The 27,637-nt window shown below is 46.0% G+C and overlaps 1 protein-coding gene and 1 long non-coding RNA gene across 6 annotated transcripts in view; both read left to right on the top strand.

Moving 5' to 3' along the window:
- The window catches only part of ASIC2 (acid sensing ion channel subunit 2), a 514,654-nt gene that overhangs the window by 354,760 nt on the left and 132,257 nt on the right, over positions 1-27,637 (top strand). The gene's annotated exons all lie outside the window — the stretch shown is intronic.
- Positions 4,942-27,538, top strand: LOC121059595. Of its 2 annotated transcripts, none has more exons than XR_005814584.1 (2): positions 4,942-5,476; positions 27,458-27,538. It is a non-coding gene; the product is annotated as an uncharacterized LOC121059595 (long non-coding RNA). The 2 variants fall into 2 exon arrangements; XR_005814583.1 differs by lacking the exon at positions 27,458-27,538 and adding an exon at positions 12,310-13,671.

Raw genomic sequence — 27,637 nt, 5'->3', positions numbered from 1 at the left:
AGGGTTGCTCTCCTGCATGCCCCAGTCACCCAGCACCAGAGCCCTGCTTCTTCTGCTCAGTCTTCCTCTGGTGTGATCATGTTGAAGGCATTTCTGTACAGTGGCATGCCTTCGGCAAAAGGGCAGGTGGGAAAAACATCCTCTGCCCTGCTGGTGATGGTAGGAAATACAGTATGACTTCCACCAAACAGGAGATGGTTTTAGATTTGGTTCTTCAGGTGTTTGTGGCAGTAGGGGACCCTGAAAAAAGAAGGCAACGGTCCCTCCAGCTTTGTTTTCCTACCTAGACTAAGGAGGAGCTGAAGTGAGCTTGAACCTTGTCATGGTTTTGGCTAGGATAGAATTAATTTTCCTCCTAGTAGCTGGTATGGTGCTGTGTTTTGGATTTAGGATGAGAATAATGTTGATACCACGCTGATGTTTTAATTGTTGAAGAGCAGTGCTTACACCAAGCCAAGGACTTTTCAGCTTCTCGCTCTGTCCTGCCAGCGGGCAGGCTGGGGGTGCAGCAGGAGCTGGAGGGGACAGACCCAGGACAGCTGACCCCAACTGGCCAAAGGGGTATTCCATACCATGGGACGTGATGTGAACAATTAATGGGGGGGGGGCTGGCCCCGGGGGGGGGACCGGCTGCTCAGGGATAGGCTGGGCATCGGTCAGTGGGTGGTGAGCAATTGCATTGTGCATCACTTGCTGTGTACACGCTATTAGTAGTAGTAGCAGTATTATTATTATTATTATTATTATTTTCCTTTCTTTTCTGTCCTAAGAAACTGTCTTCTTTATCTCAACCCACAGGCTTTCATTTTTTTCTGTTTCTTTCCTCCATCCCAGAGAGGGTTTGGGGAGGGTGAGTGAACGGCTGTGTGGTGCTTGGCTGCCGGCTGGGTTAAACCACAACAAAACTAAGGTTGGGAGCACAGAGGTACAACATTGGATACCCAGGGAATGCCATGGGCCAGCACAGTGAGGATTAAGATGAACACCTGGCATTTTGGAAGGCAGTTTTGTATTTGAAGGTCTAAATTTCACCAAGCTCCTCCCCAGGGACCTACACTCTTCAGTAATTCTGACTCTAAGTGGTCTGTGCACCTGTGCCAGATTGGCACAAACAACTCTCGTGGGCTTCATGGGTGTTGGATCAGGCCCTGCATGCAGACCACACTGCAGCAAGGAAGTGCATAATGATTTGGAGAAAAATTATGTATTTATGAGCATCAATTATGCCTTTAGAGATTGGCCACTGAAGCAGGGCAGATGCACTGGCCAGGCTTCCCCTGCACAGTGACTGCTTCATCTCTCTGCACTGTCAACAAGCGTCTGTGGCCTCCCGTCAATTACCCCTAAAAACCCATTCTGGAGCAGCAATGAAAGCTCTCCCTTTCCACAGCACTAATACCAGATCCGGGTTTTAACAGTCCAGCGCTGCTAAGCACATGATAAATGGTTTGTTCAGAGGCATCTGCAAGTGAAGAGAAGGTGGAATGAGGGGAGGAGAAAAGGAAGAGGAGAAGGTAAGGAAGAGGAGGAGGTGGTGATGGAGGGAGGTTTTATAATGTCCTCATTGCGAAGAAACTTTATAGGGAGAGTAAACAGTCAGAAAGAGCTTGAGAAATGCCAGTGGTAGAAGTACTGCATGTGCCTGTGTTTTTCCAAATACAAGCGGAAAAAAAAAAAAAAAAGGAGAGGGAAAATAAAAAAATAAAAAAAAATGTCTGGGAGTTTATTTAGAAGGGTTTTGAAAGCCCCTGGTAAACCAGAGGCACCTGTGTTAGATCTCTGGGTTTTAAATTAAATATTTGATTGCTATTTCATTCGCCAGCACTTGGCAAGAAGAAAAGGTGACACAAATATTTAGGATGACCTCCTTGGTCTGACCGTATTGAGTCACTAGATTGAGTGGATATAAATTCTCAGTGGTGGAGTGGAGATTTTTTACATCAAAAATCTCTTTTGATGTGCAAGAGACCTGTCATTTGAGAAAACACTAAGTCCCGGAGATAAAATCTGAAGAAAAAAAAAACACCCCCCCAGCAAAAACAAATGAAAAACCCCAGCTCATCCCTGCTGTTCAAACCCGATGAATAATCAAAACACCCAAACAAACCACTGCAAGCAGAGAGGAGAAAGCCAGGCATCAAATGGCAGCTGCCCAGCCCAGGCATCATCCCGAGCACTGATCTGGTTGGCGGCACAGCTCCGTGGTGCAACTGGGAGCCACTAGCTGGGAAATGCTGTGCAATTATTAGGAGATACCACTCATCTGCATTTCCCATTTCTGTCCTTGCCAATAGCCTCAGGGGAAGGGTTTTCATCTGTTTTCGATGAAAGCAAAATTAAAGTAATCATAACAAACAACAGCTGACTGCATCCCAGCCAGTGGAAAGGAGGAGGGAATGGGGAACCCGCACTGGTGCTGGCAGAGCTGCACTGGCCGCGTGGTGCTCTCCTGGACAGGCACCTAAGATGGTACAGCTAACAGAAAGTGTAAGCTGTTAGGCAGAAATACAGATATTCTTCTTCCATTAAAAGGCAAAAATAACCCACTAGCATAATCCCTGAGCCGGAAAAAGCAGAGCTACTGCTGGTTGTCACGGGTGTGAGCCAGAGCGGAGTCACATCTCCAGGTCATGGAGCTGCAGGCTCCTCTTTCTTGTACAGCTTTGTTGTTCCTGTGGCTGACAAGAAAAGAAAATCTGTCAGCCTTGTGCAAAAATCATGTTTTGGGAAAATCTGTTAGAACACTTTTAACTGCGTCCAAATGATAATACTTGTTCTTCCTTATTAGACATTTCCTCCCAGTATCTACAGCCCATCGTTGCTTTTTGCCTTTGGGATCCAGCTTCTGAACAACAAACTTCTGGTTTGTTCTGCTGACAGTGCTGGTCACAGGCACTCCCACCTCATAATTTATTAACTGAAAGTAGTTTCTAAGTACCCTGCAGGTTTTTTTATATAGCCCAGCCAGGCTTGGTCTGTGGCCTGGACATGGCAGGAGGGGCTGAGGAGATGCATGCCTGGAGGGGCTGAGTCTAGCTCCCCACCATGGGCTTGTGGGGAGGGATTTTCTTCTTAATGCAAGTGAAAGAGAAATTGAGCTCCTGCTGCCAGTACTCGGGCCTCTGTGTGGCAGTTCGTGCACATTGCTGAGCTTTTGGGCTACTTTAGGTGAGCTAAGAAGCATCATAAGATTTTTCTGGTGTTGGGGGCAGCCCCTCTGGGATAAGTAGTACCTGGAAAGGTCCATGCAGCAGCTTCGGTTGGGTTGGCTTAGCACCTTCTCCTCTCTCTGCTATTCCTCGCCCTCTGTTCTTACCACAGAATAACTGAGAAGAGTTTTGCAAGAGTCTTTGGTTCCTGGGGAGTCTTTTGCCATCCAGTAAAGATGAAAATATATTTCCAGGTAGGACCTTCACCCAGAATCTCTCTGGGCTCAGAAACACAAATCTCACCTGGCCCTTCTCCCTGGCTCATGGTTGCTGTGGGCTGGGACAGGGGCGAGGTTTGGTGCAGATGGGAGTTGCTGCTGCAAGCACTCTGTCCCCTGGAAATGGAGCCATGGCAGAAAAGCACCCCTGAGCCATTTGTGCAGAGCTTGCTGAGCTGTCACCCTTCCAACCTTCGATGCAGTCAGAGAGCTGTAAGCACCTTTTGCTTTAGATACCAGGGGAAAGAAGCTGGCAGATGTGCAAGCAGGAAGACACAACTGTGTTTCTCTAGCTCAAGACAGATCGTTGCCGTATGTCATATAAAGCAATCCTTCTGTCCCCGTGCTGCTCCAGGAGGCATGAGCATCTCAGAGAGCAGCAGAAAGAGGAGAAGCTTGAGCATCTTGGTATCTAGAACCAGTCTTTGAAGATTCCCCATTTCTAATTATGAGCTGATCTGGCATCCAGGTGACAGCATGAAGTAGGCACTTTGTGGTTTGTTCCTCTTTATTGAGTTTCAGCTGTCCTAGTGGGAGTTGGAGGAGCTCAGCTATAGCAGGCAGTGGGGAGAAATACTACTGCAGCTGGGAAAGGAATGACTTAGCTGCTCTTCTGTGGATGCCTGCCCACCGGCAGTGCCCTGTGCAAATGCCACATGGCAGTTGTTTTCTCCTGCCAGGAGAGAAATGTTCCGCTGGAAACTCACACTGCTCTTTTGCATAAGCAGAGGTTTAATTTCAAGCCATTAATCCGTGTGATCTGCACCAAGGCTGCAGGCAACGTGTTCCAGTTGGATAAAATCCTCTTTCATGTGTCAGAGCTGGGCTGGGGGTGTGCTGCCAGCACCATTGGATCTGTAACCTTCCCCTGACAGCCTGCTCCTCCCTCCCCACCCCCGGTGCCCAGCCCAGCCCTGCCTCCTTCCACGCTTCCCCTCCAGGAGCCAGCAGTTCATTTGCCCAGAGGAGTGGAGCAAACACAAGGTGATTTTTTTTTTCCTTGCAGAAAGAACATGTTTTCCTTTCTTGCCTCTGGTATCCCCTGAACGAAGGCTTTGGGCCAGCTCTTCAAAGTCGTTGTGGAGCCAGAACATCTTTGAAAGTCTGTTTTTTAACATTTGGAAAGGGAAATACGTCCTCCAGAAACAGCTCAACAGGCAAATAAGAAGACCCAGGGCAGTGCCCCTAGCAGATACCAGAGTGGGTGCCAACCTCACTCCTTTCCTCTTTATTGCAGCTGAAGTGCTTGGGCAGCATCTCTCGCATGGGCTTGAGACTGCCATGGAAGTGAATCCCCTTTCCAGCCCCTGCTTCCTGCTTATCGTCACCTCTGCAGGCTGGTACCCAGCCCCTTCCACTCGTGGGACCTGTTCAGCTGCAGTTGTCCTCTCCTGCCACAGAATACTCTGCTAGAAACACAAACGACTGTTCATTAGCAGAGGTTTTGTTTCAAGCATCCCCACAGACTCTGCATGTTCCCAGGACCCGAAACAATGACCTCCAGAGGTCCCTTCCAACCTAAACCATTCTGCAGTCCCGTGAAAATTCACCCTTAGCCGCTCCATGTGGGGCAATGGCAGGCTCTGTACTGAAGAATTTATCTAAATGGTTAATGCAGAGAAATGGTGCTTTGGCTGGGATGGGGAATTTCCTTGTACTTGGGGGCCTGCAGAGAAAAGGAGGGTGATATAGAGAAGCATTTACGCAGACCTGTGAACTGATCTGTGGAAACGCCTTAATTTTGCAACTGCAAGACCCAAAAGACAAGTTTCTTCCATGGCGGTGCAATGTGAAGCCCTGCCCAACCCAAGTGCCTCCTCGGAGAGGTAACTAACTCATGTGCTACAGATCTGCCTCCTCCTCTGCCAGCCAGAGCCAGCACCTGAGCCACAGCCCATGATTGCCCCCCAGCTGCACTCCCTACCTATTTAATGGGACCCAAAGCAGCCCAGGGCTGTTTGTCAGCAATGCAATGCAAGGTGCTGCTTCTCCAGCTCCTGACTTATCCTCTAAGATTCATGTTGTAAGACTGTCCTCTCTTTAACACAGGTAAATTACTCTTTTCTTCTTTGATTTGCATAATGATGGCTTTGGGGTTTATCTTGTTTGTAAGGGAGCAGGAGGGTAACCTGCTTTCTACTTAGTGATAACTCCAGAGTAGTCACTAGAGGTGCAGTAATAGAAAAGAACTGAACTTAACATTTTGCTAGTTCCTTCCTAAAAGCCTTCTAATACATTTTAATAGGGGCAAAAGACCCAATAAAAGAAAATAAGGCGGCAGAAGAGCATTTCTGACCTTGAGATATTTGCAGTACTACTCTCCGGTCTATCAGCTGCATAACTTTATTGGAGGATTGGCTGGGCCAGTGCATGGGTTTTTCCATGAGCTAATGCTGATGAGCATTTATTTCTAATTCAAGATTTATCACTAAATCAACCTCTGGAAGGTGACTGTTTGAGCAAGGACTTATGCCAAGCACCTGTATTCCATCCCAGCTGGCTTTCTAGGGATTCTCTGATCTAGGGAAACTCTAGAGATGGAAAAAGAGTTTTGTGACTGCAACCAGTATGGCTGTGGGAACCAGCCTTTCCATCCTAGTATAAGCACACAGGAGAGCTGCCCTCAGCTGTGCTGGGATGGGGTTGTAGATATGGCTTACAGCCCTGCTGCTGGAGCTGGGCATGGTGTGGGACTCCTGCAGCTCATCTGCAGGGTCACTAGGGCTGTGCCCATGCTGAGAGCTGAGCAACATTTATCATTGAGCAATCTAAGAGAGCCAACAGCTCTACCAACAATCAGTGGTAGCCCTTTGCTTGTGCTGCAGGAAGAATAAAGTCTCTCAGGACCAGGCACTTGAGTCGCTAGGATGGATTTGTAACTTGCTTCAGCTGCAAAAGCAGCTGTCAGAGCCCCCAGCTTGTTTGGTTTTGGGTGCTTGGCTGTCAGCAGAGAGCAGGGCTGCTCTGCTCTCTGGCTTTGTTTGCTCCTGTCCTGGTTCAGTGGAAGCCTTCATGCATTTAAGCTGACCACCCTTTTTAGAAGGCTCTTCTCACGCTGCTTGGAGCCTCCAGAATGTCAGCTTACAGTTGGTGTCAGAAAGCAGAGGGGACCTGTGTCACCTGAAGGCTTTCTGCAGGAACATTGACCTTTCTTTTTTTCTTCTTTCTTCCTTGTTTATCCTTTGTTTATTGCCCATTGCACTGTTTTTTTTGTTTTGTTTTGTTTTGTATTCACGGTTCAAACTGAAACGCTTTCATTGACTGTTCTTTGTGCTGTGTTATCAAAAACAGTAGGCTCCAAAGCTTGACACGCCATCAATTGCTTTGTGAGCTTGGATGCAAACTGGCTCAGGTAACCTGTGTTGTAGCTGTCTGGCAGGAACAGTACTGAGAAAGGCTGGAGACAGAATGAGGCTAAACTGAAGGACGCAGATTTCTTCCCTTGCAAGGAAGAAGCCGTCTGTCCCTCAGCAGAAGGGATTTGTGAATGTTTATGTTTGATCCAGTGGTGCAGTCCTCTGCTTGTATGGATGGGTAGCAGGCTGTAGCAACAGCCTTGGGGCACTCCACAGCTGTCCCAGCAAGGGCTGGAAAGGCAGCCCTTGGTAGGAGGGAGACCTGTTCACCTGTCAAAGAAGGTTGCTGTGAAGTGTGGTGCCGCTGGCTGGACAAAGCAAACCACTGGGGACTAAAAATAAAAAGCAGGTTGTTCTTTATTTGCAGCTGCTGTTCGAATTACTGCTGCAGTTAACGACAAGGCTAAATGATGGTCATTGTCTGCTTTATGATTGCCGATAATTCCTCTTTCATGCCATAGAAACTGTACAGCATGATGGATCATGAAATCATTTTTAATGTGCTTTATACACTAAAGAGGGGCTTTCAAAACCGACTTAATGACAGCTACTCATATTTGCTTTCCTTTGGTGATTGGAGGTTATTAGCTAATTAGTATCTCATTGTCATTCTGAACTGCCTTCTTTTTTGATTTCAGAGGTTGGGGGCCAAACCTGGAGATGTGATAATGTGCATGGCATGTAGAAAGCATTTTTTCCTTTTGTGAAATAACATCAAATGTCAGCTGGGTCAGGGTTTTCTGAGCAGGCTTCCCCTGCGAGTGCATGGCCGTTTCAGGCATCACTTGTGCAGCAGGTAGCGTTCCTGGTACAGTCCTGTTGGTACCAAAGTGATAAATAATACAGCTGTGTCCACAGCATCAAAGGCACTGTATTCCTTTTCATATTCCCCAGGAGGCTGAGACTGTCAGAAATGTGGAGCTTACTACAAAAAAAAAAAAAAAAAAGCATCTTCTCTGACAAAATGTTTAAAACCACAACAGTGGGGTGGTTTCTGGTATGGCCACAAGGATGTAAGAGTGGCACAGGGAAAGAAGAGAAAAGGGGTTGTTGGCCACTAGGAGGCACAGCTGAGAGACCGTACCCTGGAAGGAGTCAGCACATCAGTGGCAACGGGCGGGACAACCTAAGTGAAGGCTTTCAGCTGGTACAGGATGGCAATATCTTGCAATCTAAGCTTTTGCTAGAACTGGGCTTGAGGGTGGGGTTGTGTTTGAGTAGTGGGACGCTTGTGCTGGGGAAGGGAGTAAGACCAAGATGCTACCAGCATTTTTTAGAATTTGGTTTCTGCACAGGCGAAGTCTAGTCTCTTCAATCTAGGGAATAAACTGTAGGACCAGCTATGAAGTCTTAGGATTCTGTCTCCAGCACTGGCCACCAGCAGGGTAAAATCCTTTTCCTGGTTATCCCCTGCCTGCTCCAAGCAGTCAGTGGTTTAGGAGCTGTGAACCAGCACAATCAATCTTCCCAAATGTCCTGGAGTTTCTGAAATTGCTGAAGGCTTTGAACCCAAAATCACAGACAGTTTTAATGGACCCAAAACTATATTTGTTCAAGATGAGTGTACTCCAAAGCAAATTTGCCCGACACTCAGTTGGTGTTAGTGAAGCTGTCAGCTAGGCTGTTACCAATCTTAGTCCTAGCAGCTGAGAAGAATTCTTAAGCACAGATGCATGTGGGGAAAAAAGAAAAAAAGTATATTTAACATTTATATTTTTTCTTTATTACAGCAAATGCCTTTTATGTCCAGTGGATGAAATATATAGCACCAGTCAAAATTCCTGTTTTGAGTTACATCCATTATGAACTCAGCCCCATTTCTGTTTAGTAAATCATTTCCAAGACAATCCTGATGGCTATGTATATGATTCATAAATCTTAGCTGAATAGCTTTCCAGTCAGTCAGCTTTTGCAAGAAACTTCATCTTCATATTTACAGATTGATGGACTCAATATTGGAAAACATTCCCTAACCTGAATGATATGGGAGGCTGTACTGAAGATCCAGGGTGACTGTTAGCCTGGATTCAGTACGTGAATCCATGACCATTTGCTGGTCCATAGCACTGTACTTGAATAGGTTGTGAAGAAAACATTTTCTGCCTTCTAGTGATATTGAGCAAGTCGGGTGAATTCTTTTCGCTTGTGCATCACCAGATGGATCTGAATCCTAAGAGAGCAGATGGAGGTGCAACTGGTGCTGGAGTGCTTTGGAGGGTATTGACAAGGATTTCATAGGGTCATCCCCCAAAGACACTTCAGTTGTGTGATGTTCGATTTGAATTTTTAATCATCAATGATTGAGATCTTTGTGAATTAGCCATAAAGGTGCCTTCCCCTGTGGGTAAAGCATCAGATTTGGAACAATGCGTCTGGTTGGTTTATGTCCAGTGCTACCATATGTTTTTATTAGACTAAGGTGTAAATAGGTGGAGAATGCAAGAAATTATCAATTTTGGTCTGAATGAAATTGAACTGCATGCAAAAGTTAGTTGCTACAACTTTTCTGAGGGGGGTAGTCAGGAGGCTTGAGAGCTATCAGCCTCTTAGTTTGATTTCTCACCAGGGTGTTAGGAAGAGTGACACATCTTATGGAAGAGATTGGAAAAAATTTTTGGTTTTCATTTTTTTGAGGGTGTAAAGATTGCTCATAAAAGAAAAGGCATAGAAGAGATGAATCAAAGGCAAGTGACTGCAGTGGGCTGAAGTCAGCTCAGAGCAAATATCTTAGCGAGGTTTCCCAGCACATTCCAGATGTGTTCAGAGAGGACAGCCCTGCTTCATGGGCACTGCCCCTGCACTTACCTCGTGTAGCTTTGAGCTGGGACTTGGGCAAAGGACTGCAGCGAGTCCCTTAATGCTTCAAGGAAGGAGCAGCCCAGAGACAGCTCTGAGCTCCCTGGCCTCCTGCTACAACCCTAAACTAAGGAGAAGGAAACATCAGATAAACAAATAATTGGAAGAAGGTTCAGTGCCATGGCAGAGATGGAATGCGAAGTGGCTCGTGTGAAGTGATCAGAGTGTGAGCTGACTGCGCAGGTGACTGCAGGCTAAATGCATGAGAAAGGGGCTGGGATGTGTTTTTCAGATCAAATTAAAAGAGGGCCATCTGGCTTAGGAGATGGGGAACAAGTAGAGGTGAGGGAATTACCAATTTTTTGGTTCACTGGTTCTTCTGGATGGAAAAGAAAAAGTCGTTTCAGGTTGAATGAAGTGTTGCATTTCTCCTGAAATGAAAACATTTCATTTGAGTGGCCAAGGGGTATTTTGTTTCAAAATAACAAGTGATTTTGAAACCAAATTTTTTCATGTGCTAAAGCTGAAAAGGGACTTGAGGTTAGTGGGAATGACTGAGAGGCTCCTGGAGATGCAACAGTCCCTACCAAAGGGTGTTCATGATGCTGCAGCCCACCTGCCTGACCTCACCAGCAGGTGGTCTTCCTCACCTGGGAATGAGGAAGGTCAGTTCCCAAGTCTTCAGGTGCCCTTTCCACAGGGACACAGTGTGAATATTCCCAATGTGGCAAAATGGAGCTTCTCATGAATGTCTGGAGCAGGTCACATGCCCTGCACCAATTTCAGAGACTTTTCACCAAGTTCCTTTATAGTTAAATCTGGGTGATGTTAATTTGCACTGAGCAGATGCTGGGGCCACATTTATGTTCCACAGTTCTTTGCCTGCCTCAGCTTCCCCCAACAGTGGTCCAAGCTGACTTCAGCTACTTCAGGGGTCACAGAGGGATGGAGACCTCCGGTCACTTCATTTATTTCTGCTGCATATCAAGCACCATCTCTCCTGCATGCTGTCTACAAAGACTGTTTATTAAAGATGTTGTGACCAATTTACTGAGCTTTCAATTAAGCTGTCTTGTTGAAACAGAACTGTCTCTTGGGAAGCGAATGCATATTTTATGGTCATTTAATTTTTGCTTAGGATTTTAAAATTTACTTCTGGCATACTTAGTATTATTAACAAGATTCGTGGATTCTTGCCCAGTTGTGGCAATTACAAGGCATAAATCGTTAAGCTTAATGAGGGTGGGAAGCAAATCATGAGGTTGAATTCTTCTATAGAGTTTGGTCTTGCCTCTATGATTTTTTTTGTACAAATACAAAAATAGGTTAGGTTGGGCTGGAGCTGACAGACACCCATGGGAGTGGGTATATTTGTGGGCACATAGACTCTCAGCACCCAAGGGAGGACAGGGTTGTTTAAAAAGATGAAATTTAGCTTAATGATCTTCTCACTGGACGTTTTCCCCCTGTGATTATTGACACGTAGGCTACCCCAAAGTCTTGTGCCCACCAAAGCCTCCCAGCATGGAGCTGGTTCTCACAGGTCGATTCTATAGCTATAAAATCAACTCTTCCACCCAACTACCCTTCTGTCCCCCATGCCCTACAGATACCCATCACTGAGCTCAGCATGACCCCAGGGGCACAGTAAAGTTACCTCGAGCAGTTTGGCTTTAGGAAACAGCTGTTTCACCCAATCTTGAATTTAAAGTTGAGTCGCTTCTAAGGTCAACCATCTGGTGTTAACGTGCTGGAAGGGCTGATAGCTGTACTGTGAAGAGCAAAATGCCCCCGTGCTGGAAGCAGCCTCAGTCAGGACTTTAACTAAAATCACTCCTGGAAAACCAGAGAGGCTAGGTTGAATTCCTTTGCAAGGGGCAGCAAGACTGTTCTTCACTTAGTACTCATCTTCCTTCCTGATTCCTCATCTTTTTTTAAAAAAAATTTCTCTACTTTCTTTTTGTTGTATTTTTCCTCCCTGGGAACCTTTAAGCAGCTGAGGAACTGGCTAGAAGTTTCCTGGTAGCTCAGAGCTACAAGCAGATAGCTGTAGCCAGATGCTCCAGGACTCTGATATCATAGCTGCCATGGGCACCTGGAGAGTATCTCAACGTGATGCTGGCATGTAGGAGGTAGTTGTGATGGCCTGTCTGGTGTCATTGTCACACTGTGAATGTTCTTTGCAGGGGGCCTCAGGACTCTTCTGGCAAGTAAAAATGTTCAGCCTGAAAATTACCTGTAAGTGTCACAGGTAGGAGAGCCACTAGAAGGGCTCTGACAAGTAAAAGGTTCTTCCACGGCAGTAATTTTGGCATGACGAAGGCTAAACTCTGGTCAAGACATTGCTAGGCAAAGGATCTGTGGAAGATGCAGTGAAAAATTACTGGATGTGTTGATAGAGAAGTGCAGGACTACATTTCCTTACATGTGTTCCATGGTCATTTCATGCTAACCTTGTCTTTAAGCTCAGGGTAGCCAATTCATATTCTTCTTGAGCCCTTTTTCACAGTACTAAAAAGCAAAATAGTAATGTCTCCTTTTGCAGGAGGGCTTGGAGATTTGCTTATTTAAAGACCATAAAGAGATGTGAGAGCTTTTGGTGAAAAACACATTAGAAAGGGAAAACACAATTATTGATATTGTCCTGTGTCCTGCTAAAATTAGCGCTTTAAGATCACTTTGTGCTTCCCCAATCTCAGACCTAATAATTGTCATTACATTTCCTTCCAGATAACACGAGTGAGATTCAAATGCTCCTGAACATAAAAGGTGTCATCAACCCCTCATGCCGTCTTACTGCCTAGAAGCCTGCTATGTGGATTTGAGTTATTTTATCAGATTATTGGAAGCAAAATCGGCAAATCCAGGCTACCACTAGCACAAAGATTTTCTTTGCCTAGTAGGATGAAGTGTCCAGCTCCTTGGGGAGAACACTCTCCACTTGACAGGATGTTGCCAGGGAGGTGCATTGCTGGGATGGCTTGTGCTGAGCTACCCGCGGATCCCAAGAACAGACCACCTCACTGTAGACATGCCCTCGCCTGGGAGTGTGCAGGTGGAGAGGGGGAGAGATCTGTGAGCAGAAGACAGCAGTCTTTGTGGTTGCAACTGGAAAAGTGTTGTATCTTTCTTTGTATTTGTCTATTTTAGGTTGTCTGATAAGCAGAAATAGGAAAAAAAGCTTCTTTAGGGGTGCTTAGAAGCACCTGGAGGCTTTCTCTGAGGCAGGATGTGCCAAAAATCCCATATGAGTACTAAGAGCTCTTCCACTTGGCCTGAGCTGAAGCATCTCAGGGCTGCTGCTGCTGCCTGATGCTGGCTCAGCCAAGTGGCTCTGCCTTTCCCCACTGCTCTGGGCAGCATGGGCATTACCCTGCAGGCGTCAGGCAAAGCTTCTGGGCCAGCAAGCACGGCGTCCCACATGCTCCAGGCACCAGGCACTCTTTGAGAAGGAAGGAATGGCCAGTTAAATTATACAAGCTGGAAACCAAAGATCCCTCCTTGTTGGCTTCATAAGTGGTAAAATATTTCACCAGACAAGTGACATTTGACATTTCCAAATTGAAATCATTTTGATACTCTGTTCCACAAAATATAAAACACTGCAATTTCAATTCCCCATCGCACTATTTGGGACAAAGTCCAATACTGAAATGTCTAGTTTCATCCCAAGGTGCAAATGCACAAGAGCTCAGCTCCTGTATTGAAGTTTTTGGTTTTATATTTCACATCCATCAAGTGAGAACAGAGCATGGCCTATGAGCAACTCTGACACTGCTGCAGAGGGACAAAGCAGCAATTCTTGTGACAAGCAGAAGATTAAATCGCTGAGAACGGCAGCATATGAGAAGTACAAGTATCCAAACTGTTCACTTCAGTGATTCTGCTCCAGGAAGAAGTGTCCTCAATGGCTACATACACTCTAGTGATCTCTGCTAATCAAAATGTTTCTTGCATTTTAGATACCCTTTAATCAAGTGTGTGATGAGGGTTTCAGAAATCAGGACCCTATGACAGTGTAGAAATGAGGCACAGCACTAACCAGCTTCTTGAAGAAAGCCTGGACTGGCAGGAAAATCTTCAGGAAGAATGCAAGAGGAGAATACAGGTTCTCTATCTTAACAGCAAATAAGGGGTTGCATTTACGTATGTATGCGGGTGTCCCAGCAGAGCAAGATCTCACTCCCTCCAATCATTTAACACAAAAAATTTACTAGAACCCATAATTGCTTCCCTAAAGGAACTCCTTCCTGGGCACTGGCTGAGGCAGGACTTTTTTTTTTTTTCTGAAGTTGTTATTCAGTTGTGTAATAATCGTAAAATAGCTCAGGTTGGAAGGGGCCTTAAAGACTACCCAGTTCCAACCCCCTGCCATAGGCAGGGACACCACCCACTAGATCAGGTTGCCCAGGGCCTTGTCCAGCCTGGCTTTGAATGCTTCCAGGGATGGGGCATCCACAACCTCTCTGGGCAACCTGTTCCAGTGCCTCATCACCCTCTGAGTAAAGAATTTCCTCCTAACCTCTAACCTAAATCTCCCCTCTTTTAGTTTAAAGCCTTTCCCCCTTTTCCTACTGCCGTCTGCTTGAGCAACTCTCCATTTTTTTTATAAGCCCCATTTAAATATTGAAAGGCTGCAATGAGGTCTTCCCAGAGCCTTCTCTTCTCCAGGTCAAACACCCCCAGCTCTGTCTTCGTAGGAGAGGTGCTCCAGCCCCTGAGCATCCTCGTGGCCTCCTCTGGACTCACTCCAACAGCCCCACATCCTTCTTGTGCTGGGGGCCCCAGACCTGGATGCAGGACTCCAGGTGGGGCCTCACAGGGGCAGAGCAGAGGGGCACAATCCCCTCCCTCCCCTGCTGCCCACTCCTTTGATGCAGCCCAGGATGCAGACACCCTTCTGGGCTGTAAGCACGCACTGCTGGCTCATGTTGAGCTTTTCATCCACCAGAACCCCCAAGTCCTTCTCTGCAGGGTTGCTCTCAATGAGTTTTTCTCCCAGTTGGTGGTCCTGCTTGGGATTGCCCTGAGCTAGGTGCAGCACCTTGCACTTGGACTCATTGAACCTCATTAAGTTCACGTATTACCACTTCTGCAGCTTGTCCAGGTTCATTTGGATAGCATCCCTTCCTTCTTGTGAATCAGCTGCATAATAGGTATGGACATGGAGGCAACACTGAAACTGTCCTGACTCCACGCGGGAAGCTCCCAATTTCTGGACCTTGCTGGTGGTTCTTCTGCATTTTGTGAGCTGAGTACTCTTGTGGTGTTAGGTGTGAGTACTGTTATTAAATATTGATGCAGTGCATTGTGTGAGCATGGAGCATGTTAATGTGATTTACACCACAGCTGCACAAAAACAGGCATCCAGATAAGTGGGATGAGGGTGGTGTTCTGCACGGTATAGATGAATGAGTGACTTGAGAAGGAATGGCAGTGGGCAGCAGACTTGGCCTCACCCCCACAGCTGGATGTACCCAAAGCTGCAGTTTTCCCCTAACTGCTGAGTTTGGCGTGTCCAGAATGTCCAAAATTGCATTCCTTGCTGGGGGTCTGCATTCAAAATGGACGCAGCCCACTCATGTGGCTATGCCAGTCCTTCACGTGTATTTGATAATCACTGCTACAAAATGCTGCTGGCCCATCGCTGCTCTTCTGCAAATTCCTGTGCTAAAAGACCAGTGCTGGCTTTGAGCTGGCAATCGCAACCCTGCTGTGGCTGAGCAGGCAGCAAGGGGCTGGGGAATGGGAGGGCCAGAATGATGGGCAGGTTCTGCTGAGCTTCACGGCAATCAGCGGAAGTGTTCATTTCCATTGTCTTTTACATAACCCACATTAAGGAAATTACTGCTAATCTCCAGCTGCTGGCTAACAGTTATGCATTCTGCAGGGACTTTGTATTGCCAGTGCTTGGACAGGCAGCTGATGACAAGTGGCTGCTGCGTCCTGGTAAGACTCAGACCTGGCTGCCCAAAGGCAGAGAGATGCCACAAAGGCCAGCTACTCGGAGATGCCTGCATTAATGCCCTCAGTGAGGGCATCTGCAGGGTACAAACAGGTGCAGGGGACCTGCAGAAATGGGAGATTTGAAACCAAAATGGGGGCATCAGGGGAAGTCTCCATGAGACAAAGCACTCAGTGCAGGACAAAGCCAAGGCAGTTTCATTTCATAAAAGCGTGCAACAAAACAACCCAAGAATAATATCCAGATTTAGAAAAACTGCAAAACAAAGACCGTTTTCAGAAAATGCCCATTTTGAAAATAGCTTTGTAGTAGGATTGCTCTAAACAGTTCATTTTTATAAAACCTAAAAATTGCTTGCTGATGCTGATATTTACTGTTAATCGTTCTTTTACTGGTACATATTTGTAAAATGGTTTAGCAAAATAAGAGTATTTCAAATTGAGAAATTGAAATGTTCCATTATGATACTGTCATAATGTTTCGACATCATTGAAGTGCTTTGCCTTCCTCTCTTAGAAAACCCCAACATTTAGTATGTAATGATGCCTTTTCCCCAAAGCATTTCAGTGAAATTCATTTTTCAATAGATAAACAGTCAGTCTGCATATTTCTTGCCTAATTCCAATATTTGGCTAATTGTGGGGATGGGTTTATCACAAGCACCATAGAGGTGACATCTCTGCCCCAGCGTCTGTCCCCCCAGGATGTTGCTTTTGTTGCTTGCTGGGGCAGCAGCCACACAACCTCGTGCTCCAGATGTGCCCAGCCTGGGTACGCAGGGATGGTCTTGGCTCTGTTGCCTGGAAGGATGTTAGCATCCAAGGGGTTTGGAAGTGTTTCTAGAACAGATCACTCAAATATTTTGCTTAATATTTTCACCTTCTTCAGGATGTCCTTAAGTGCCAGTCCAGAAAGTAACTCTTTCTGGAGCTTTTGAGTGTCCATTGACTTCAGCAATGGATCTTGCATGCTCCCAACTTGCCAAGCTCAAGCTGTAAAAATCCCAGAGGGGATCTTAGTGTTGCACTAACCTGGGTTCCTTCCATCCAGCAGGAAAAGCTCCCAGACCGAAGGTATGTCTGAGGAGGGTGGGCAGGAGCCTGGGGGCTTGAAAATTATTGAAATCAGGTGGGAAAATGGATCTTGTTAATGTGGTGAAGTGCAGACTAGTCTTTTGATGTCCTTTCCGTTACCAACATTTATGTTTTGATCTATCAAAGCTTTGCACCTGAATTTGTCCACACTGGATGGTTGCACAGGAGCTGGAGCACTGAGCTCCTTGCTGCCGCATGTCCACAAATCTCCTCTGCTCCTGTGCAACAGGGTGCTCTGGGGTCCTTTCCCAAGGGTATTGGCATTGAGGCTTCTGAAGTAGTCATGGAAGGACCTTGAGGTGACCTTACTTACTCTGTGATTCTGTGATTACTTGAGAACAGGGGAACTTTTCACTTGTGTCTCCTTCCGTGTCCCTAAGCTTATAGACAGGCACAGGTTCAAAGCACAGTCTGGTACTGGAGGGCTTTGAATAAGCGGAATTGGCGGAGAGAGAAGGGACATGGTAAAACACATGTAGAAGCACAAATGAAGACGTCAGTGCAGGCATATTGGAAAGCCAACTTCAGGACATGGTGATGAAGTGTCTTTCACAAGTAGTCTGCTCCAGCAAAGCTTAAATCAAGCAGTTCTGAAGTTCATGCTGGGAGACCCTGAGCTTCATTTGTCAGGAAATCTAACACTTCTAAGGGCATTTGACTTGAAAAATGGGAACACTTGCTGTGATTCAAGCCTGGTGTGACATGGCGGCTGAGTTTTTTCCATTTCTGAGGCATTTTGTGCTTTGGAGAAAGCACACCTGCTTCAGAAGGTTTTCCCTGTTCCCAGAAAAGCAGGGCTGGGTTAGTTTGCAGACAGTGAGTAGTTGCCTGCAGAGTTTTTTCAAAGAGTAGGGCGTGGTTTCTCTTTCTGCAGTTGTTGCAGGTGAAATTAAGCAAAGGATCATTTAGGGTAACAGAAACAGATATTTCTAGCTTCCATTTCAGTGTGCAGATGGACAAGGCCTCTAGTTTAACTGAGTTATTGACACGAGGAATGGGGCTGTTAAGTAAGAATTAAGCGTGCTCCCTATCTTCAAGGGAGTCTGTGATAGATTCCCCTTTTTATAATCTCATTCACTGCAATGTTCTATTCAATCCTTTTCCCTGCATCTCAATTGAGATTTTGATGACTCATAAAATTAATCCCCTCTGAGCAGCAAATCTCTTCCCTTCCAAGCTTTAATGCGAGGAGCTCTTTGCTGGAGCCACATGCCCTCAGTGCTCCTCGGGCACGGCGCGGGTGGCCCCCGTGCTTGTTCTCTGAGCTGTCTGGTGGGATGGAAGGAAAGGGTGAGGAATGGGTCACCGTCACCAAGGATAGCCCTGTAAGCTCCTGAGTGGCCCCTGGAGTTTCAGTCTCATTTGGAAGAAATCTCGATTCCCTCTCAGCCAAAGGGGGGTGAAGAAACACTGGAACAACCCCAACTTCATCACTTGAAGAAACAACCAAAAAGACACTTAAAGCCACTCTGAACGTGAGATTAAAAACATGAGGTGAGACATGTACAGCTAAAAATCCATGTGTTTTTAACAGAGCTGAGAAGTTCTCAGGCCAAGGTTGGATCCTGCACTCTCACTAGCAGAAGGGCCCTGGGGGGCTGCTGTAAGTGGATGTGCTGACACACATTGCACTGCAGGACTGAGAAAGGAGAATTATTCTCCAAATCCAACCTTTTTTAAAGTTAATTTTAATTTCTCTCTGTGGAATTCAATGACAGCTACATCTAAGAAACTTTCAGGAATAACTGCACAAACAGCTTCTGAGCCCCATGAATGTCTGAAGCAATTTCCAAGGAGGCTTTTTTGGCCTTTTTTTAAGGCAGCATCAGCTTCTCTAGGTAGAAGCAGCCTGAACATGAAAGCATTATTCTGACCTTTTGCAAACAAGCAGGCAAGAAGGGAGAAACAAATTCTCATTAAAAATAATATATCATTTTTGAAAGTGGTAATTAGGTGAGTTAGCAGCAGCCGCTTGTGTTGATCGTTCAGAGACAAGTGCTTTGTTACTGGATGGGAATGATTACTGTCGTATGCTGGGGACGGACTTGGTTGGTGGGTTTTGTTGTTTGCTTTAAATCAGTTCTCAATTTTGAAGTCTTTCCAAGTGTTATGCGAGCAAAGGGTTTTATAACATTATTCATTATATAGATAGCTGTGTAATAGGAAGAGTTTTGTTTTAGAAACAGGCACATCCACACATTTGATTTAATTAGGATTTACTTTGGCAAAGTTTTGGAGCCAAGTACCAACTTGTGTTTATTTTTAAACTTGTTTTCTTCCTTTAATTCATTGTCTTCCATCCTTCTATAAAAACAATTCATTTTTTTGTTGGGAATATCTGTTCTAAAGAGCCCCCAGAGACTGACTACCGTTTTATCATCACTTTGGTACCAGAGTCATTTCATTCCTTCCGTGGAACTATCTTTGAGCCAAGTAAGCTGGAGCAGAATTTGACTCCTTTGCAAAGACCTGCTTTCTGCAAAATTGGCTTTCTTTTCTAAAAGCAGTTGCTTTCAGACAGGTCCTGAACCAGGGTCAGGAATACCCCTGAGCACCCATGCCCAGCAAGAATGGGTTTTCCAGCCCTTTGCATCCTGATGTCCCTGCTGTTGTTCCTCCACGTGCCTGCCATAGATGAGTTTACCAAAGCTTGTCCCAGAAACTGTCTGTCATGTGACTATCTGAGGTTGGTTTCTTTCAGCTAAAACTTCCTCCTCATTCTAACGAAGCTCTCCTCAAGTAGTGTCCAGTGTAGCTCGTGGTATGGTGCTCACCATCAGTAATTCTCCAGCCAGAGAAATGTTGCTTTGCCGTGAGCCTTGCTGGTGGATGGTCATCCACTCAGATATGAGACATTTGTTTCATTGATGTCCTGAACTGGTTGTGAAAAACCCCGTCTAATTAGCACCACGTTTGCTAGTAAACCACTTGCTTCAAAGGCACTATAGCTCATCTCTCTTGTGCGGTGGCATTTTGTCTGCCTTTTGCTCTTCCATTTGAGGCTTTGAGGTTGTTAGAAAGCCCCAAGAAGTTCTTGTGGCTGATTGACTTTGTGAGCTAAATCTCTGCTGCACCTGTGCCTGAAATATGGGGAATTAGACCTGGGGATGCTGATAGGCCCTTCCACTGCTTTGGCTCTGAAAAACGGGGCTAACGCTTCTTCTGCCTCCTGAACTAGCTGAGCTGCTCTTTCCTTGTGCTCCTGAAGCACAGCATGCAGTGTAGGTAACTGATACGGTAGCCGAAGTCTAGAGCCAGTAATGTTTCATTGACTAACCCAAAATAGTAAAGCATATGCAAGGAGAAATAAACAAAACCACAATCTGTTCTTATAAAAATATATTTAAATAGTATGTGCACAACAGACTGGGTTCCCCTCAGGGCGTTTCCAATGTTTCTGAGGGTTTGAATGGGTAACAGCTCTGAAATATGACATGTTCAGCCCTGAAAAGCTCAGAGTTGTAGTAATTACTAACTCTTTTCTTTAGGTAGGATTATATTGGCATTGGATTATATTTTAGAATATTTTTAAATGGCAGTAGGCACAATGACAGTTTCAGCTGTTTATTTTTAGGGGAGGTGAGATCTTAAAGGAGGCTATAAGAGAAGCGATGCTGGTATTTGCTGTGTCAGTGTAGCAGCAGGTGGTTGATAACCTCTGCATAAAATCAAACTGTTTGGGCAATCCCTTTTCCTTTGGGTTTACATGATATTATGCCAGGGCAACAGAAATGATTAGAATTAACCTCTGAAATGTCCCTGCAATAATATTGTTTGCAATACCAGTGAGGTTCTGGGTAACTTGGTGTTTACAGTCAGGTACCACAGTAAGTGGTGATTAATTGGGGGGGGGGGGGGGGGGAAAGAGGGGGGAGAAAGGGGGGAAGAAAAAAAAGTCTGCTTAAGGTATGTGTTCAGTTATGACTAAATTACAATACTAATTTTTTAATAAATATGCAAAATGTGTGTGCTGCAAGGAGGGAAAGGACTGCTAATTCCAGCAGCTCTAACTAGGGATAATGCATTAATGTTAAGAAAAGAAGCATCTACGCTGAGCACCAGGGAGAATTGCTTGACAGTGAACTATATTTCCATAAATTAATTTCTCATGGGAAACCATAAAAACTCCATTACTTCAGTTTCTGAAGATGAACTGAGGCCAAGCATGCTGCCCTGTGCTGAGCACACTTCTGACTTCTGCAGCCCCAGCCCTGGTCACTGCTGCTTGGGGGGGGATTTTGGCAATATTTGCTTCATTGGGAAATGGTGATCTGCCACAGGCAGAGCTCTGTCTTTCTTTTTCCTTTCAACTGGAAATCTGTTGGTTTTGTTTTTGGTTTGTTTTTTTTTTTTTTTTAAAAAAAAAAAAAGAGCTGAAGTCCTGCATGTGACTTGGTGAGAAAATCTCAAAGCAGAAATTCTGTGTTTAGATCTTACACTGGAAATATGTAATTCAACCCTTGGCATAGTCTCACTTGGAGTAGCAGTCTGAATTCAGGATTTTCTGTTACCGCTACTAGGAAAAAAACAATTCTGAATTATTTAGATGCTGCTTAAAATGTTTCTTTTCCCAATTAAGCCAAAGCCTACAGTGTCTAGGCATTAAGGGTGGTATAGAAGTTTGCTCTCAGTCTTTGATGAAGCTCTTTCAGCTTTTGTCTCTTAAAACCCACTAATTCTGCTGATGCTGATGGACGTTTATCATCTCAATAGATGATATTCCTAATATAGCAGAGCGTATGCTGTGCTGGGAAATTGTCCTCTTGGAAAATGATGATTAATGCAGCCAGAGCCTCCTCCCATTAGGATATCTCAGAAGTGTTTGAGTGCTGAGCATCCCTTGGCTGCTGATGGGACCCAAATGGGGATCCTGCAGAGCTATGGCTGTCCACGTTAGCCATGGGCTGTGATTTCACACCTCTCGGCCCTTGCTTAGTTGCAGCGGGATGGTGAAAGAAAGGCTCTGCGTTCCACTTGGCTCCAGGTGACAGCTTGCATGTGCAAACACCACAGGTAGGATGCTGACAGAGGTTTGCTCTGTGGCAGGGAGGAGGCATTGCAATGCCCCAGCCCCCTGCTGTGTTACAACCCTGGCTGTGGTCCCTTTGTTCGGCTGTATCCTGTTTTTCTGCTAGTAGTGCTCCTGGCAACACAGAATAATAGGCAAACAGCATGAAAAGGAAAATAAGATACCTTCCAATACAAAAGTCAGTGTGTTGAAAAATGTCTAATTCCCAACCCTTTTTACATGCATTCTGACAGTTTTAAGGAGCTACTGCCTGTTTCCAAAGGAGCTGTTGCCTTTCAGTGACTTTGAGCATCCACCCCATAAATGAGAATTTAGGATCACTGGCTTGGCCATATGGTAAACACCTGCCATGGTGCCCAGTTGGGGTTAGCAACCCACAGCCAGGCTACGGTCTGTGCAGGACTGATGTGCAGAGAGGCCGGAGATGGACACCAGATACAAACCAGAGCTGCTCACTTTTTCAGGTGCTTCCTCCCCTCATTAAAGAGAAAAGATGAGTTTCATTAGCAAAGAAAACAAGAAAAAGTGGTTGATGAAGAAGGAAGGCAGTGGTGTGGCTTGTGGGCTCTCCCCAGGTTCTGCTTGCCTACCTTGGGTTTTTCCCTCTTGGTCTTTCTCTTAGAGGCAGAACAGAGAATACATGAAAAGATGGATTAAACAATTCCTATTTCTGTGCCCTTTTCTAATTTTGTAAGTTGAAGCTCCTGTCAAGGTAAAGAGGGAATGAATATGAGGAACTCACTTTTCCATAGCAGAGATGTAATTCTTGTTCCCTATTCCCCTGCTGCCTAGTGCAGCATGAAGCTGCCCGGGGCGTTAATGTGCTTTGAAACGCTCCTGAAAGCCTGGGTGACCAAGAGAGAGAGGACAGGGAGGGAGCTTCAGTTATACCTAGTGGAAATTGCAGTCGTTTGAGTCTTATTTTTTTTTCCTGTCAAGATAATTGCAAGACACTGACTCATTGAGGAGCTGTGAGGAGATGGGATGGAAATCCACAGCTGAGTCTTCTCAGACCTGTCCTGGTCTCTACCTTTGGAACTCTGGGCTGCCAGCAGGGGCCCAAGCCAGCAGCAGCCTGCAGGATGTTGTAGCGGATATTGCTCAGATCTTTGCAGCTTCCACCAAGAAGTTCAGCAATGGCATCCATCCTGAGCCTTGCAGGACACCCCACTCATCATCCTGCTCTGCAGGTCATGCAGGCTGAGCTGGCTGGGGCTTGAGGCACATATCAAGTTTTTTCCTACCCTTCGTATTTCCTTTCTGATGTCTTGTGGGAGAGCAAGAGGTGACCAGATGTGCAAGGAGGGGATGTGCCACTTCTATCCCAGCTCAAGTGACACAAATGCCAGGGAAGAAGGAGCAAAACCAGACCAAAGCCCAGGGAAGCATCTGCTGCTGGAGGAAACCTGGTTGAAGGTGATGCCAGGATGGGTGCCAGGCAAAGGAGGATTGCTTTGGAGGGTGCTCATGGGGAAGACATGGGCAGAACAGATGGTGACAAGCTGAGAGCAGGAAGCATGGAGGAGGGAAAGCACCTTATGGCAGACGTGGGAGCTGGGAAAGAAGTGGCATTGTTTTCAGTTCTTTATAGCTGCCCAGAAGCTATGAAATACGTGCAGCATTGAGTTTTGTTTCTTAGGACTGGATTGTGTTGTGGCAAATTTTGTTCCACCTTAAATCCCTGCTTCCTAGAGTCATGTGAATATGTGGATGTTTCAGGCAATCACATTCAGTGAGCTTCTAGTGATCTGCTACAAATTTCGTAGCAGATTTATTTACTATCTTGTATTTACTAGAGAGCTGGGTGATCTCCAGCTAGATGTTTTCTGGACGGGAAGTCCTGCCTGTAGAAGTTTGGAGTGTTGAGTTTTTGGATCACCAGAGATAAAACTTCTCAAGTCTCCAAACAGTCAAAGCATCACATGGCATGCTCTGGAGGAAGGGGAGGGCCGTTGGATTTTCAGTTTGTCCTCTTTCGGGTTCCTGCTCTCTGAAAGGGAAATGCAAATGTCAACTCCTCATCCTGACAGTGGAGAGGAGAATAAACCATAGTGTGAAGCAGTCTCCTGGGGTGAGATGATCGCATCTTGCCTGTCGCAGCAGCTGGCCTGCAAGGAGAGGAGAAAAAAACAAGCACACCTGTAGGAATCTGAACCAGAACTCACATGGGAGAAAGCTGTTACTGCACGCACACGGACAGCAGGCTGCGTGCGGTGCGAGAGCTGGGGCTCCCAGTAACTTGGAGACAAATGCTGTTCCCAGGATTAAAAGTGACTTGAGTCCTCTTTCCTTTCTTTGTTCATGGACTGTCTCAAAGCAGCCCTGCCTCCGGTGAGGGCTTTGACAGCTCGGTGCCCTGGTGTCTGGGATAAACCTCCTTTGGTGCTCAATGGTCACCAAACTGCCCTGGAGAAGTGGGCACTGAGTGGCTCAGAGGCCTTTCAGCTTGTGCTGCTATGTTTTTGCTTAGATCATGATTCAAGCATTGATCTGTCCCAGGAGTCTGCAACCAGCTTAGATTTACCCCATTTTCCATTGTTTGGAACAACAACTGTTTGGGATGAATCTGAAGCGAGGATTTGTGCAGCAGTTGGCCCCGGACGGGTTGGGTACACTTGCAGCGTTGCTGCTGGGCTGAGCGGCTGCAGGGTGAGGCAGCTTTGAACTTCATTTTGCTTCCAATTTCCACTGAAGGACTGATCGATACGTGGATTAGAGAGATTACCCTGATCTGCCTCCTCTGATCTGAGGCTTTCTGAAATTCAGTGGAGAGGAAAGAACTCCCAGCCCCAAGAGTCTTTTTAAAGAAATGCTAAATCACTTAGCACTGAGTAATGGCTTGATTTAAGCACAGGTTAATTACAGGACTTCATCTTTCTTGTAGTTGTCTTTTGCCTGACACTTGCATGGTATCTTTTACAATGAGATCTTAGTCTATGAAGGGGCTCCAGTAGGCTATAAAAAAATGCCATCACCTGTGGCTATTAAAAACAAGACCGACTGTGTTGGAAGCAATGCTTCCAACTTCAAGAGCTGCTGCTAAGCCATCCTCCAACTACAAGGAAAGTTTACAAACTTTAGTACAAGGAAAAGCTTGTATTATGTTTTCTGCCAAGCAGGCTGGCAACAGCTGCAAAATATTTTTTCCACAATTCCAATGCAATTTTTTGTAGAGCTTCAAACGTGGATGCAGCACCAAGCAATCCCATGTGCCGATTCTGTGCTCCTCCAAAATGTTCTACAGCAACCATGTATCTACAAAGCAAAGACTAAACCATGTTTATATTGCATATTGTCAACTCATCTCAGTTTAAGGGGAACAGACCATTAGGTACATGCTGGCAAGCTGATTTCTAAGATAATTGCAGAATTATTAAAGTGTTTGTTTTCCTCACTGCTGCACTTATTAGAGCTATGCTATTACTGTCTACACACAGCAACATTTTTCCACAAAATGTTTGTTCCAAAATCCTTGCCCTAGCTTGTGGTGGCTAACACAGACTGTGTGCACACCATGGTGTGAAGGCCAGCTTCACAAACGGGCAATGAGTGCTGGGATTTGTGCAGGTAAAGTGAAGATGATTTATGGGCATGGAGAGCATCCTGGGGGTGTTCCAGCTTTTGTAGGAAAACTCACTCATGGGCTATAGATTAAAGGTTGTCCTTAGAACAACCTTAGAAATGCCTGTACGCTTCCAATTCTTCCGGGGGTTGTGGTTGACAGCAAGCTGAATATGAGCCAGCAGTGTGCCCTGGCAGCCAGGAGGGCCAGCTGTACTCTGGGGTGCATCAAGCATGGCTTCGCTAGTCAGTCGAGGGAAGTGATTGTCCAGCTCTACTCTGCGCTGGTGTGGCCTCACCTGGAGCACTGTGTGCAGTTCTGGGCACCACAGTACAAAAAGGATGTGAAACTGTTGGAGAGTGTTCAGAGAAGGGCTACGAAGATGGTGAAGGGCCTAGAGGGGAAGACGTATGAGGAGCGGCTGAAGTCACTTGCCCTGTTCAGCCTGGAGAAGAGGAGGCTGAGGGGAGAGCTCATTGCGGCCTACAGCTTCCTCATGAGGGTGAGTATAGGGGCAGGTGCCAATCTATTCTCCTTAGTCACCAGTGATTGGACCCGAGAGAATGGTGTCAAGCTGTGACAGGGGAGGTTTAGGCTGGATATCAGGAAGAGGTTCTTCACTGAGAGGGTGGTCGCCCACTGGAACAGGCTCCCCAGGGAAGGAGTCACTGCACCAAGCCTGTCAGTGTTTAAGAAGTGTTTGGACTGTGCACTTAGTCACTTGGTCTGAATTTTGGGGTAGACCTGCATGGTGCCAGGAGTTGGACTCGATGATTTTTGTGGGTCCTTTCTAATTCAGGATATTCTACGATTCTATGAAATCTTGTTAGAAGGACATCCGTGTAGTCAGTTATCTGCTCTGATATCTTTGAATGCTAAAGGTAAGCACAGTACTGTTCATGCCTATATTTTCAAAGCTTCTAATTATACAGCATGGACAAAAAGCAATGCAATTCAATGTAGGGAACACCCACTGCATTAACAAACTGGCTAGATGGGCGCTAGGACAATGTGATGCAGAAGGCAATGTCTCAGAAATGCCTGAGGAGGATGTGAAAATGGGACAAAGCCACTTCTACGAGATGTGTCTGCTTTTCTCAGCACAGCCACAGCAAACCCACAATGAAAGGAAGGGTCGTAATGCTGAACAAGAGAGAAGAAATGTGTTTAAGAGCCCAGTCTAATGGGTTTCAGTCGTGCATGAGAGAGAGATTTGGGAATCTTGTCCTGCTGCCACACAGTTTTTCCCAGCCGTAGACTTTTGCTGGCACAAAAGGGATTTGCTGGCACATCGTCTGGGAATCTGGGGGAGCACCTGGCGTATTTGTCGAGGTGCTTGTGGACTGGCCCAGCCCCATGTCTTCCCCAGCAGTTCCTCAGGGCTGCTGCTTGAGGTTAGCCCTGCCCCAGGTTCTGGCTCTGGCTGTATCTGCACAGTGCGGGAAGCGCTGAGGGTCACCCTGCATGGGCTGGGTGCTGGAATGGGGGAGATAATCTGAAACATCACCTGTTCTGCATGAGCAAGGTAAATACAGTAGTAGTGAGACACATGCAAAGATAGGAGCTGCTTGTTTTCCTTGGGAAGCTTCCTGCAGGATGCAGGAGAGGTCAATTTGTGGGGCAGAGGCTTAGCCAGACTGTCCAGTCCCTTCAGGGAGTGCTGAACTGGGGACAGGAGGTGACAAATGGCACAGTGAGGGGATGGGTGGGCTCAGAAGCTGGAGAACCCTCTGGGAGCATGCTGTTGTACCCCAAATTCAGCTTCGAGTGAGGACTAGCACTAAGCAAAGCATTGCTCAGGCCACTTTGCAGTTAATTTGATGTGACTTGTTGCCACCAGTCTCCTTGCTGGCTCTTAGCAGCTTTTCTGTCTTTCTGGAAGAATCTTTTTGATGGTGGCTGTGTCAGGGGCACCCAATTAGGAACACCACCCTCCCCAAATGAAAGCCAGGTGGGAGATGTAAGGCAAGGTGTGGCAGTTGACTTCCTGGTGGCACCCGCAGCAGCAAATGTTTTGAGTAAAGTAACAGTCAATGAGCTAGAGCAGAGTGCCCCCAAAAGGCACCCTAGGCTCCGTAAAGAAAATAGCTATGAAATTTGCTTCAGTTTTTGTAGTTGTTCATATATTACATTTCCAAAGCTACTCTGGTGGCTGAGGGGCAGCTGCCACTTCAGACATGCTGTGCTTGCTCTTGCAGAAATCGGTGTTTTATTTTTTTGCCTCGTAGCTGTTTTTCTTCAACTGCAACAAAAGCCGCTGAGGCTCTGAAGATGCCTGGTCTATGTTAGAACTAGGAAAAAAACATGAGTTTTTCTTCAAATTTGTTGCAAAAAGTATAATTCAATGAACCTGGGGCTAAATATCCAAACCTAGAGCATTACAGGCTGAGGATAAGGTAATTTCCTTC

This window comes from Cygnus olor, chromosome 25 (genome assembly GCF_009769625.2).
Source record: "Cygnus olor isolate bCygOlo1 chromosome 25, bCygOlo1.pri.v2, whole genome shotgun sequence".
NCBI classification, from domain to species: Eukaryota; Metazoa; Chordata; class Aves; order Anseriformes; family Anatidae; genus Cygnus; species Cygnus olor.
Note: the sequence above shows the minus strand (reverse complement) of the source record. Positions and strands in the feature narration are given on the sequence as shown.